At 41.2% G+C, this 13,274-nt stretch overlaps 1 protein-coding gene across 8 annotated transcripts in view; it reads left to right on the plus strand.

Moving 5' to 3' along the window:
* The window catches only part of NLGN4X (neuroligin 4 X-linked), a 165,504-nt gene that overhangs the window by 98,699 nt on the left and 53,531 nt on the right, over window positions 1-13,274 (plus strand). The window lies entirely within an intron of this gene.

Genomic DNA, 13,274 nt, shown 5'->3' on the forward strand with positions numbered 1-13,274 from the left:
ATGGTCTTGGCAGCCACTCCCAGTCACCAGTCTGGCTGCTGCATTCTGGATTAGTTGTAGTTTCTAGGTCACCTTCAGAAGTAGCCCCACGTAGAGCGCATTTCAGTAATCCAAGCAGGAGAGCATGCAAACTCTGGCGAGACTGTCTGTGGACAGGTAGGGTCTCAGCCTGCATACCAGATGGAGCAGTAAGACAGCTGCCCTGGATACAGAATTGACCTGCGCCTCCATGGACAGCTGTGAGTCCATGTGCTGATTTATGCTAGCAAATTGCAAACATGAACTCACAAGAGGCATTCACAGGAGAATTTAGGAATAACATTGCTACATTCTTAACTCTAAGTCACAATGTGATTGAATAAGACAGGCAATGGGGCAAGTAGCTGAAAGCTAGTTTCAGCACATTCCGTGAGAATGGAGAAAAGCTGCACTGGGGATTGGCTAAATTTCATTCCAGACCTTAAATTTCATTTTATACAGTTTAATAATGGTTTGTCTCACTTTAATTCAGTTTACTGTCATAGGAGGTAATTCATACAATTACACTGAGTTACAATTTTCTCCAATGAGCCTATGCGGGAAGATCTACCCTGATAAAAATTAAAGGATATTTTTCAACTGTATTTGGTTAAAAATATAGAAAGTAATATAGAAAGCCAGACAGGAGAAACAAAGGCAATGTGTGCCTTTAAGAGAGGAGAAACGATTAAAATGATCTCACTGTCAGTTTATCTTGAGACTGCATGCTAGTATCCATTCTGTAACGCATTGTTACTGCATAATATTAGATCTTCTCCCAAAGGCATTAATTTTCATGCAGTAAGATCTTGCCTTTAATCCATGTTCCTATAAATGATTTTATGTCCCCCCCTACTTTGCTTATGACTCAACGGTTCTTGCTGCCCCCCCCCCCCAGTTTTATCAACAGAACCAAATTGTGTTCTTAATATATCATTACATAAAACTATGCCTCGCACACACACACACAAAAACCAATGGTGATGTTTGGCCAAGCTAAATGATTTTCAAATAGAAACTAAGGCTTAAATCCAATACTTTCCACACATCTGTAGTAGTACAGTTGCTGTTTTAGCCAGTGTGTTTAAGAATGAACTTGTAGCTCATTGTCTGCAGGTTTGGTCATATGTAGAGAGTGAGTGTAGGGTTTTTCTTTCCCCACAAAATTCAGGTTGTGCCCAAATTGAGAAAAGTTCTGTATCTGTGCTCACAGATGTTGTCATGTTCCTCTAGCCAGTAAACGCTGGAAACCTGAACATAGGGATAGCTCTCTCTCCCCCCCCCAAAAAAAAATGAGATTCATGTATTATGGGAATACAGGAGCATATAAGAGGGAAAATGTGTCTGCCTGAGCTATGTCAAACCTACTTATTGTGGCGAAATTTTGTCAGCAGCTAATGATTGCTGTCATTGGCAGTACTTTGACTCACATTGCTGGTCCCGGGGGGAGGTTACCGTGAGGCGTGGTCAGGGGCCTGGGTCGAGGGTCTGTAGACTGACCTCCAAGGGCGAAGCGGGGTCCAAAGTGAGGAGCCGGGCAAGGACGGGAACTCTGGAAGAACAGGTCTGGGTGCTGGCCGAAGCAGGTCTTCAACGACGTTGCTCCCGCAACCTGGGACCAGGCTAACTGGCCTTTATCTTCTCTGAGGCCAGGGGTGGTCCCGGCCCCCAGGTGACCCGCCTCTCCTGGCCTTAAGGCGAGCACTCCTCCTGGGAGAAACCAGTTCCCTCCGCCTCTCTGCCCTGAGCCTCTGCAGCTCAGGAGAGGCTGGAGGGTTACTGGACCCAGGGGAGACTCACCTTCCCCTGACAGGGCTGGGAGAGGTGCACCTGTAGGCAATGCATCCTCAATCATCTCCGGAGCCAGAATGGATTCACCTGGTGCCTGCTCCTGAGGATCTGGCACAGGTGCAGGCGCTTCAGAGTCAAGGCCCTGCCCCAGCTCAGCCGGCCCTGGAGGCGGGGACTCCTGTGCAGGCTGGGATCCCTCCGGTTCAGCCTCTGAATCGGATTCCCAGGCCATCACACAGTACCACAATTCTCATCTGCCATACCACAGCTTGCACTGGACAGAGGGAAATGGCTCAAAACAATGTCCCCCACACCGTTCCCACCATGCCCCACCCCTCCACACAGAAACCGAAATGATGCTTGTACACATGGCAGACAAATGAAAATATTGAGGATCCATTTTGGATCTTTCACAAAAATTGGATTTTTTAAATTTATTTTATTTTATTTTTTTGCAGTAGAATAAAAATGTATAGTACTCTAAAACACTAGCTAAATACAGATGACATTATGTGTCAGTATGACAAACAATCAGAAAAAAAGCAACTATACCACTACAAATTGTGCAGAAGCACTCTTAGGCATGGTTTAAGTTTTTTTAAAAAGAAAATATAATGGTAGCTAAAGGTTTACTATATGCTTGTGAAACATGAACCACTTATAAATGCCATCTCCAACTCCTCGAAAGATTCCATGAACGGGGTGTCTGAAAATTTTTACATATCACTTGGGAAGACAGGTGAACTAATATCAGTGTACTGGAAGAAGCAAAGATCACCAGTGTTGAAGCAATGATTCTTCAACATCAACTTTGATGGACTGGTCATGTTGTGCAGATGCCTGATGATCGTCTTCCAAAGCAACTACTCTATTCCGAACTTAAAAATGGAAAGCGTAATGCTGGTGGTTAACAAAAGAGGTTTAAAGACTGTTTCAAGGCAAATCTTTAAAAATGTAGTACAGTGGTACCTCTGGTTACATACTTAATTCGTCCCGGAGGTCCGTTCTTAACCTGAAGCACCACTTTAGCTCATGGGGCCTCCCGCTGCTGCCACGCCGCCACCGCGCGATTTCTGTTCTCATCCTGAAGCAAAGTTCTTAACCCGAGGTATTATTTCTGGGTTAGCGGAGTCTTTAACCTGAAGCGTATGTAAACCGAGATACCACTGTATAAACACCGACAACTGGGAAACACTGGCCTGCAAGCACTCTAGTTGGAGAACAGCCTTTACCAAAGGTGTAATGGGCTTTGAAGACACTCGAACTCAGGACACAATGGAGAAACATGCTAAGAGGAAGGCACACTTGGCAAATCCACACCATGATCAACTCCCACCCGGAAACCAATGTCCCCACTGTGAAAGGACGTGTGGATCCAGAATTGGCCTCCACAGTCACCTACGGACTCATTGTTATAACCGTGTTTATGGAAGACAATCTTACTCAGCCTCGAGTCATCGCCAAAGAAGAAGAAGAAGACTGTAAGGCTCCTGCCCTCCTCAAATTCACAGCACTTTAACTCTTAAAAAAGGAAAAACACACTTTTTCTTTCCCTTTTTTTTCAAAATACCATCTCCACAGATGTATCTAATTTAGCACATAAAAGTATCTAGTTGAATTTACATGGGTTTTGTCAAAATTGCAATGGTGGGGGTTTTTTTTTGGGGGGGGAGTGTGGGATTCTCACTCAGTCTTTCATTGGATACTGGTCAGATTTAGGTCCAGAGATGGATGGAACATTGAACTTTTTGAAATATGTTTTCTCTTTTTGTTGTTGTCCATTTAAGTCTATAATCTTATGAATCTTAATTTCAGAAAAATCGCTCTTAGATTTAGCAGGGCTGACTCTCAATTAAGTGTGCAGACTTTCTGCACATAGTACATACGAGCAAATAAATATCTGTTTATTATAAAACTTACTATCTGGGCAGGTATGTCAGTGAAGTCATACCTCGGGTTGCGAACATGATCTGTGTGGGAGGCACGTTTGCAACCCGCAGAGCCACATCTGCGCATGCGCCTGACGCGATTCGGCACTTCTGCACCTGTGCGAGTGCCGAAACCCAGAAGTAACCTGTTCCGGTACTTCCAGGTTCGGCGCGGTCTCCAACCCAAAAACATGCAACCTGCAGTGTTCACAACCCAAGGTATACTGTGGAGAGATATAAATCTATGTTCTTCTGTGCAGTTTAGACAGGAAGATAATATTACATTTACACAGAGGTTGTATAGATTCAAAACAACTTTAAGTGCTAGGGAGAGGAACGAAGTATCACTTGCTGGCTTCACCATTATCTCTGTCTTCAGTGGAGATGGGCAGGGGACCAAAGAATACAGTACTGAGATAATTTATGGTAGGCTCTGAAAGGATTGGATGCCTTTGCCCTTAAAGTGTGGGTCAAGCTACAAGCCGCATTCATTCTGAAAGATCCAGCACTCTGATCCTGGTCCATATTAGGGACATGTGCTGAAAATGTGGCTGGTATTTCCCCCATAAGGTTGTAGTAAAAATAGCAAATAGCAGCTGGGGAGGGATGGTTTTTTTCATTGGTCCTTGATTTGTATTGGAAGTGCAGAGCCACACCAGCTCAAGGTCTCCTGGCAGCTATTCTTTGAAAATGAAAGTAGCTGCATTGAGCACATTTTCATTTTCTTTCTTTCTTTTTTAAAGCACCATTAATGTTACATGTAGTCTGGTCCTAGTTTGCACTTTTTTGTTGCTGTTCCTCCTGTAAATGATGCTTGAAAAGGCAAATGTATTTGGTGATCATTGGTTAGCAGGCCTGCATTATACGATTTACTGCTTCTTCTGTTGTTGGCTTAGCTTCAAATTCTCATTGAGGTTCAGGTTTGGAATGTTTGTTCTTATTCAGGATTTCGTTCATAATTTGAACGGGCAGGGGCTTTTGCAGCATAACAAGATTGCTGTCTTCGGTTCTTTACAAGTGTGAGTTTTATTAATTTTATTGAGTTCAACTCAGAAGTAGGTTTGTACAGAATTGGAGCAATCTGTTCTGGTGGTCAGTAATTATCAGTAATATTGCAAAGGCTAATGGTTCATTATTTCAAACATGCTCCTTTCCCTTGTGATGAGTTCGGTATGCTAAAGTAAATACATGAGACACAAATGACATGAGGGTAGACATAGCCAGATGTTTGTATTGTGCTAAGTGCCCAGCTGGAGCAAGGATGCGGTTGAATGGGGGCTTGTCAGGAAGATTTGCAGCCAGGGACTGTGGAGCTTTTGCTCCAGATGGACACTGTACAATCCAAACATCCAAATTTGTGCTATTTGTGTTTCATGTATTTACTTTTGCTTACTGCTGCCACAAGGGAAAGAAGTGTTTTGATCTCTGGGCTACAATGGAAATGACACGCCACGAAGTCATGGAGTTCCCATGAAGCACTATATGCAGCCAGGACTTGTGGGACTTCATCAAGTGAAACCTCAGCAGAAAAAGATGAGCCAGTGTGGTGTAGTGGTTAAGAGTGATAGACTCGTAATCTGGTGAACCGGGTTTGCGTCTCCGCTCCTCCACATGCAGCTGCTGGGTGACCTTGGGCCAGTCACACTTCTCTGAAGTCTCTCAGCCCCACTCACCTCAAAGAGTGTTTGTTATGGGGGAGGAAGGGAAAGGAAAATGTTAGCCGTTTTGAGACTCCTGAAGGGTAGTGATTAAGCGGGATATCAAATCCAAACTCTTTTCTGCTGCCTACTGTCTCCTCCTCCCTATAAAGAAGAGTTTTTTGAGGAAAGGGGAAGGGGTTACAGGGAAGAGTGGAAGGTAGATTGACCTGCTCAAGTTTGTCACCAGGAAGAACAAAAAATGAGTGCTGTGCCAAAACCTGTCCTTTGATTCCTCATCCAAAATATATGCTATTTCTCAGGGCACTTTAGAATTTTAGTGGGTTTTTATCACTGGGTTTATCCCTGGGTTTATCACTGGGTTTTTTAAAAAAATATTTATTTGTCAAATCTTCCAGTGTTCTACAGTCCTCCCAACTGCCTGTGCTTCCTGATCTGGAAAAGACCCATGTGGGAAGTTACCTCATCATGAAGTTACCTCATCATGATAGCTTTTAACTGAAGCATGGGAAACCAGGGGAGGGGCAGCCTACCAAATACTTGATATTATGATATACTATTTTGTTTTCAAAGCCAGCCACACTTTAGCTTTTTTTTTAATGCACTAATTTCTTTCTGTCTTCTTTTATAAAAGTGTTTCTGCACCACCCTATCATAAAATATCAGGATGCCGTGCATCTGTAAAAATGCAAAACACCATTAGAATCAATACAGATAGCCATTACAGTGATTGGTTAACCAATTAAACATCTGTAAACTAAGGCCTGTCTACATAAAAAGATCTTCAAGAGGTGCCTGTAGTCAAAAGGGAGGATGCCTGTCAAATCTCTTCTAAAAGAGTATTCCACAGCTTGGGACCAGTGACACAGCATGCCAACATCTAGGGAAGACCCTGTCAGACCTGAGTTTTTAGTATTTTAAAAATAAAAAAGAGAACTACAATTACCCAAAAGCCCAGATGAGTATGTCATGAGTTTTTCAGGAAATGCTGACACTCAAGAAGGGTACAGAGTGCAGATTATGAAAAGGATTATTTGAAGAATGAAAGAAAGGACACCCCAGACATGCTTTGGGTACCTTGAACCTAAGAGCCAACTCCTAGGTTCAAGGAGCTTTCAACATTTTGATCAAAACCAAATTGGGTAAATTTATTCAAAATGGCAACAGAATCTCTTTACTTAACTCCTCTTGCAAAAATAAAAATAATAATTGAATGGACTCAATAACCCAATTACAAAACTATTGGGTAACGTGTCATAAAATGGCATGAGAGTAAAGGAAAGTCCATAAAAACCTGCATCTGTTGAGAAATTCTCAATCTGTTGAGAAATTCTCAATATGCATATTGGTACAAAAAGTGTTATTGTCATGGACAAAAAGTAACTTGCTGTGTTTCATATCTATGATGTGATAGTAGTATGCACAGAGAACATGTCTCTGTATGTGACACACATATTTTCAGGCAAACTAATTAACTAAATTATTATTTTCAGAAATTATCTAGACTATTGACATTGTAAGGTGCATTATCTCTATGTTGGTTTCATATTGCTTCTGCATTTTCTACTGTTTTACAAATGAAATAAAAATAAGAAACGTGCTTATCTCAAAGAAAAAATAGGCAGTTTCTGAAGATGGATGTTTTTTATTCTTGCATTTCAGAAGCAGCTCTCATTGTAGTTATTCATATTGTGTAACTGATGGGCTACATTTTTGTAATATCTTTTATTTAGAGTTAATCTTAAATGCTCAGAAACATAAGCTAGTGCAGGAGACACCTTTATTCTGATAAAATGCAGCAAATTATTTATTACATTTCCATCCTGCTCTCTCCGCAATGAGCTAAGAACATCATACACAGGGCTGTCATAATTCCCTCTAATACAAAAATGGGATGTTCTAATGGAGATCAGTTTGGCAATGAATTGAAGCTTCCCCTCCTCAAAAAAGGTAGTTGTTTCTGCATACAGAAATATATATGTTTGCAAGACTTTTGTAAAAATAAAAATAAAAATCCTGGGTAGCTCTGTTATCCTGGATAGCTCAGATGGTTAGAGCACGGTGCTGATAATGCTAAGGTTACAGGTTCAATCCCTGTATGGGACAACTGCATATTCCTGCATTGCAGGAGATTGGACTAGATCAGGCATGGCCATCTTGGCCCTCCAGATGTTTTGGGACTACAGCTCCCATCATCCCTTACGACTGGTCCTGTTAGCTAGGGATGATGGGAGTAGTAGTCCCAAAACATCTGGAGGGCTAAGTTTGGCCATGCCTGGACTAGATGATTCTCAGGGTACTTTCCAACTCTACAACTCTATGATTCTTTGAAATGACATAGACTGATAGGGAGTTGTGGTCTGTGAGCTTCTAGGAGCTATTGGATACTGACAGCCATTAAAACATTGAAAGTTGAGGGTGTCAGTTGGAAATAAAGGGAAGGGGAAAGGAATTAGGCTGCTTGGAGGAGAGGATTAAGGTTGGATAGGTTCCATTATTAGGTTAACAGCCTCCTATCCCCATGCTATATGGAAGGAATTCATGGGGGATGAAATGAAAAGGACATTTTTTTCATTTGCCAACTCTCTAGAAGCCTATTCTCCCTTTCTTGCTCTCTAAAAATAAACACTCAGGTTCAGGGCTAGCCCTTAAAGCTGTATAGAACAGCAGTGGAAGCTTCCAGAAGGGGTGGGAAAGTAAAAAAAAGGGGGGGCAGGGAGCTTTCTTCCTTCCAGTTTGTTGAAACCTTTTCCCAGTCTGAGAATCCCCAACAGTATGTGGTTGATCCATTTCCAGGTTCTATTGTGACCCAATCAGTAATACTCCTGCCAGGGATTGGTGGAACCATGTAATGTGTTCATGAGAACTCTGGAAAGTAGATTAAACTGGCAAGAGGTCACCCAGTGGGATTTACCCCTGAGCAGGGGTGAAACATGGCTCTCTCCAGTACATGTCTCGTGCTATCTACTGCAACAGATGTGGTCTCTTCTCTTTCACCTGAGCGCCATTTAAAAGTCTCTCCATTGTGAAGAATCAAAGTTCCCAGATTTCAATGGATGCAAGGGTAGAGATGGAAGGAATATGCTGAATCTACATTATCTTCACAAATTATCCAAAATTATGTAGAGCAGTTGGGTTTTTAGCTATCTAGGCAGTTTCCACTTCATATTTTCAGTTCCTTTAAATACATATCATGAGACTGAATGTGTGTTATTTTCTAATTCTACCTATGCCTCTACTGAAATGCTTCCTCCGGTAACAATGGCATTGCAACAAATACCGGCCTTAATGAGTCCAGACTATTCCTTATCTCCTGATGTGATGGAATATGCTGGTGAATTCTGTAGTAGTAATAATTTTATCTTTGTCAAGAGTTCTGAACTTCCTGCTAATGGCCTTTCTGAAACACCATAGATCTCTGAGATCCCATAATGACTTCAGAACATAATCAACACTGTCAGCTGGAGCCACTGCTCTTTTCATTTTCAGTACAATATGCTATTTCACCCTGAAACACAGCTGATAAGAAACACACCAGCATCTGTTGGAGACTGCCTTGTTTTGCTCATATATGTTGTTTTTGCAAAAACTACATAATTGCTAAATTGCAGAAAGGGGAACCTGCATGATTTTACTTGCATAGCTAGCTTTGCAAATCCAAATCCTCAGGCTCATTTTCCTAATGTTATCTTTTAAAAAAAATCTTTTAAAAAAATCTTTCAATGATTTGAGAAACCCAGAGGCAGGAAAAATCTCAAAAATGCCTGCTTTGTTATTGTGATGCAGTTTGATCTCTGCTGAAAGAAGCAAATTTTGCAAAGACATTTTCAGCTATAAAGAATTGCTTAAACAGACACGTCTTGCTTGAGTAACTAAACTCAAGTTGCGGGTGGAAGGAGAGAAACGTAGTCTCCTTTATAGGAGAGGTAGTCTAGTAGCAAATTGAAACTTTTTTTATTGTTTGAATCAGGAAATGTAGTGATAATTATCCCCAAACCCTTATGGCTGTTTGCTGGCTTTTGATGCCAGCTACTGGCATCTGAAACCAGCTACTTGGTTTTAAGATATAATAGATTGGGCCTTTGCTCAGTGATAAAGCATCTGCTTTACTTTCAGATGTCACAATCCTCACTGCACGCACATGCTCGTATATTGAGCATAGAAATCTGACTCAAGCTACAAAAGCTGAGGCTGCTGAAGAGGCCAGAGACCATCTTGGTTGTGGCTTCTGGAAGACCTGCTCCTGCTGGCCTTTTCCCACCTGACCTGGGAGGGTGGGGTACTGACTGACCCCATCTATAAAAGCTGAGGCTGCTGAACAGATTCTTGGCCTGGGGTGTTCTTTAGTTGTTGTAGGGGGTGTTGTTGCTGTTACAGCCATACTTCATGTTACGTTTGCTTCAAGTTGCGCATTTTCAGATTGCGTCCCACGGCGACCCGGAAGTACTGGAAAGGGTTACTTCCCGGTTTTGCCGCTCGCGCATGCGCAGATGCAGAAAATGACGTCACACGCATGCGCAGAAGTGCCAAATCGCAACACGCGGGTTGCATTCTTTTCAGGTTGCGAATGGGCCTCCAGAACGGATCACATTCACAGAGATAGCACTATATTGATATTATTTTTTATCATTTTGTGATTTATTTATTTTGTGAGTTTTTTGTGTACTTTTTGATGTTTTATTTATTTTTGATGACTATATTTGATTTTTTTGTTTGTTTCCTATTGTAAGCCAATCCTTGACCATGGATTTAACTATGGAAAGGTGGCATACAAATAAAATGATGTTATGTTCTCACATACATTTAAAAACAAAAGCCTACCAGTGAACTCTTAAGATTGAAGAAGGGAATCTCAACTTTGCTCATTTTTGGAACAATGGAACAAATGGGGATATTTCTTTAATACAGTGGTACTTCGGGTTACATACACTTCAGGTTACAGACGCTTCGGGTTACAGACTCTGCTAACCCAGAAATATTACTTTGGGTTAAGAACTTTGCTTCAGGATGAGAACAGAAATCGTGCAGCGGCGGCGCAGTGGCAGCAGGAGGCCCCATTAGCTAAAGTGGTGCTTCAGGTTAAGAACCGTTTCAGGTTAAGAACCGACCTCCAGAATGAATTAAGTGCTTAACCTGAGGTACCACTGTACCTAGTTTTTCCATAAGTAATAACTGCAGTGTACTATCACAATTGTGGGATATAGTCAACAACAGGACATAAGAAATTGATTCGACTTTATCACAATATGCTAGGACGGTTATTTCAACCCCTTGTTTTGTGTGAATCTAAAGCCATTTTGATTTATTCAAACTTGATACCTAGCTTGCAGGTGTTTAGCATACCAATGTTTCTTCATGCCAGCAGATACACTGTAGCTGCTGCAGAAAGCCAGTGTCGAGAAGTGGCTTTACAAGCACCTTGGATTGCCACTGATTAAGTTTATTAATCACAATATACTGAGGACTGTATTCACTTAATCACACACTATGCTGAAAATAGTGTTGGAAAATGTGCAGTGATTACTTGATGAGAATTCTTAAAACTCTCAGGGAAAACCATAATTAAGGCAATTAATACCTAGTGATTAGTACCCATTCTAACTCACAAACTTTGTGTACTGGAATAATCAGATAAAGAGTTTCACCATCTGGATGTACTTAACATAAATACATTATACTCTTGCAACAGAAAGGTTCTGCATCAGAACTGCTTTCTATAGAAAAGTACAGGAAGCTCCCCGATAAACACATGAAATCTCTCTTTTTATTGGAAAGAAACAAAATGTACCATTACCTACATAGCTCAAATAATCCTGCTTTACAAGGAATTATGAATCCAAACAGCACTCCATACCTTTAGACTTTTCTGCCACTCTTGCTCAGGAAATGTGTCTCTCTACACAATCCTAAACTACGCCTCTGTGTTCAGGTAATGATCACAGTGGTCCTTTCCAATTCTGTCCTCCTACATGTTCATGTAAGGGACGCAGGTGGTGCTGTGGGTTAAACCACAGAGCCTAGGACTCCCCGTGATGAGGTGAGCTCCCGTTGCCTGGTCCCTGCTCCTGCCAACCTAACAGTTCGAAAGCACATCAAAGTGCAAGTAGATAAATAGGTACCACTCCGGCGGGAAGGTAAACGGTGTTTCCGTGCGCTGCTCTGGTTCGCCAGAAGTGGCTTAGTCATGCTGGCCACATGACCCAGAAGCTGTACGCCGGCTCCCTCGGCCAATAAAGCGAGATGAGCGCCGCAGCCCCAGAGTTGGTCATGACTGGACCTAATGGTCAGGGGTCCCTTTACCTTTACATGTTCAGAAGAACTAAATGTTCTCCCTTTTAAAATTATTTTTTTAAGATGCATGTTCTTATCAATGGAACTCTTCATTTTATTGTAATATGCTTGAGTATTCCAGTTCAAATCTGGAATCCAAATCTAAACATCTGTCTGGCCGTCTGATCTCAAGTGGCTTCAACACAAAAATTATCTGCACAACTCACTCACTTCAGTAGCAATTGATGAGACAAATCAGTTAGTAGATAGTGTCCAATCTAACCTGATGCTACAGTACTGCCTTGTGTAATTATGATCTGAACTTATCCCCAATACTTTTTAGTATGAAGTTTATTATACTTTTAGAACAAATGATAGTGGTGGGCAAAGGTAATTCCACAGCCCTTTAAAAATTATTAATAATACTCATTCAAAATATTCCAGGAAGACAAACTGATTAAGTGGAGAGTCTTGCAGAAATGAAAACCGAAGCACAATATTTATACCCTATTATTATTCATGGGGGATTTGTGATGTCAGGAAACCCATCCTAATATCTTCTACAGGCAATGTGCAGCAAGGAATGCAAAATGATAGTGGTCCCCCACAAAAAAAAAATTAGTGTAAGGAAAGGTTTCTCCCCATTAAAAGGCAAAAGAGAGAAAAAACAGCTACTTTTAAAAGCATATAAAAACCTGCAAGTCTAATTGTTGCAGCTGTGAATGATATTGAATTCTACTCCAAATGGAACTTGAGCTGAATTTCCAGGTTGCCGTTGGAGCAGCTTACCGGTCATTTCTAGACTAGACATTGGCTGATTTTTAGTGAGTTTTAATATTCAGCATGGAAATAGTTTGAAAGACAAGAGTCAGCACAGTCCCGAAAGTCCATAGGCTCTGCTAGGCTTTTTCTCACATGCACGGAGACAGGCATGCATCCTAGGTTATTTGGAAGGTTAGAGCACATTGCTTTCAAAATCTACTGCAGCAATCTAGAACAGAACTCAGAGGTTTCACTTATTCCAGTGCCCTACATTTCCCAAGCTAATCTTGAATTTCAAGCATACCCTTTTCAACTGGTGGGAGTCCCATTTGTGGAACACTCTCTCGACGGAGGCTTGACTGGCCCAGTCATTATCTAGCATTCATCATCAGCTTCATAAAATAAAATAAAATTCCTCTTCCTGCAGGCTTTCTGAGCCTGCTAGATGTTTTATGTGGGCTGACAGTTCAATTTTATTGAATTGTATTCTTAAACCATTTTGTGGATGTATGTGATGTTTTAACTTTTTAACCCAACCTGGGATCATAATGAAGGGTGGGATATAAATTCTTGTAATAGATATATACAAAAATCAATGACTTCTAGAATATTTGTGTACCCCAAATCACTTAAGCCCTTGTCCATGTGATTAAACCATGTTAGGGGTTGGGGGGGAAATCATTGACAAGGTTTTATTAAACAAGGAGGGAGAAAGAGGGAAGAAGCAATAGGAATAATTCAGATAACTACGGTATACAATGTAATTAAATCTCTAATCAGATAAAAACTAAAAACAAGAGGGAATGGAATCCAATTAACCAATTTTCCAACAGTGAGCAATTAAATT

The sequence above is a fragment of the Podarcis tiliguerta genome (assembly GCF_965153285.1).
Source record: "Podarcis tiliguerta genome assembly, chromosome: 4".
NCBI classification, from domain to species: Eukaryota; Metazoa; Chordata; class Lepidosauria; order Squamata; family Lacertidae; genus Podarcis; species Podarcis tiliguerta.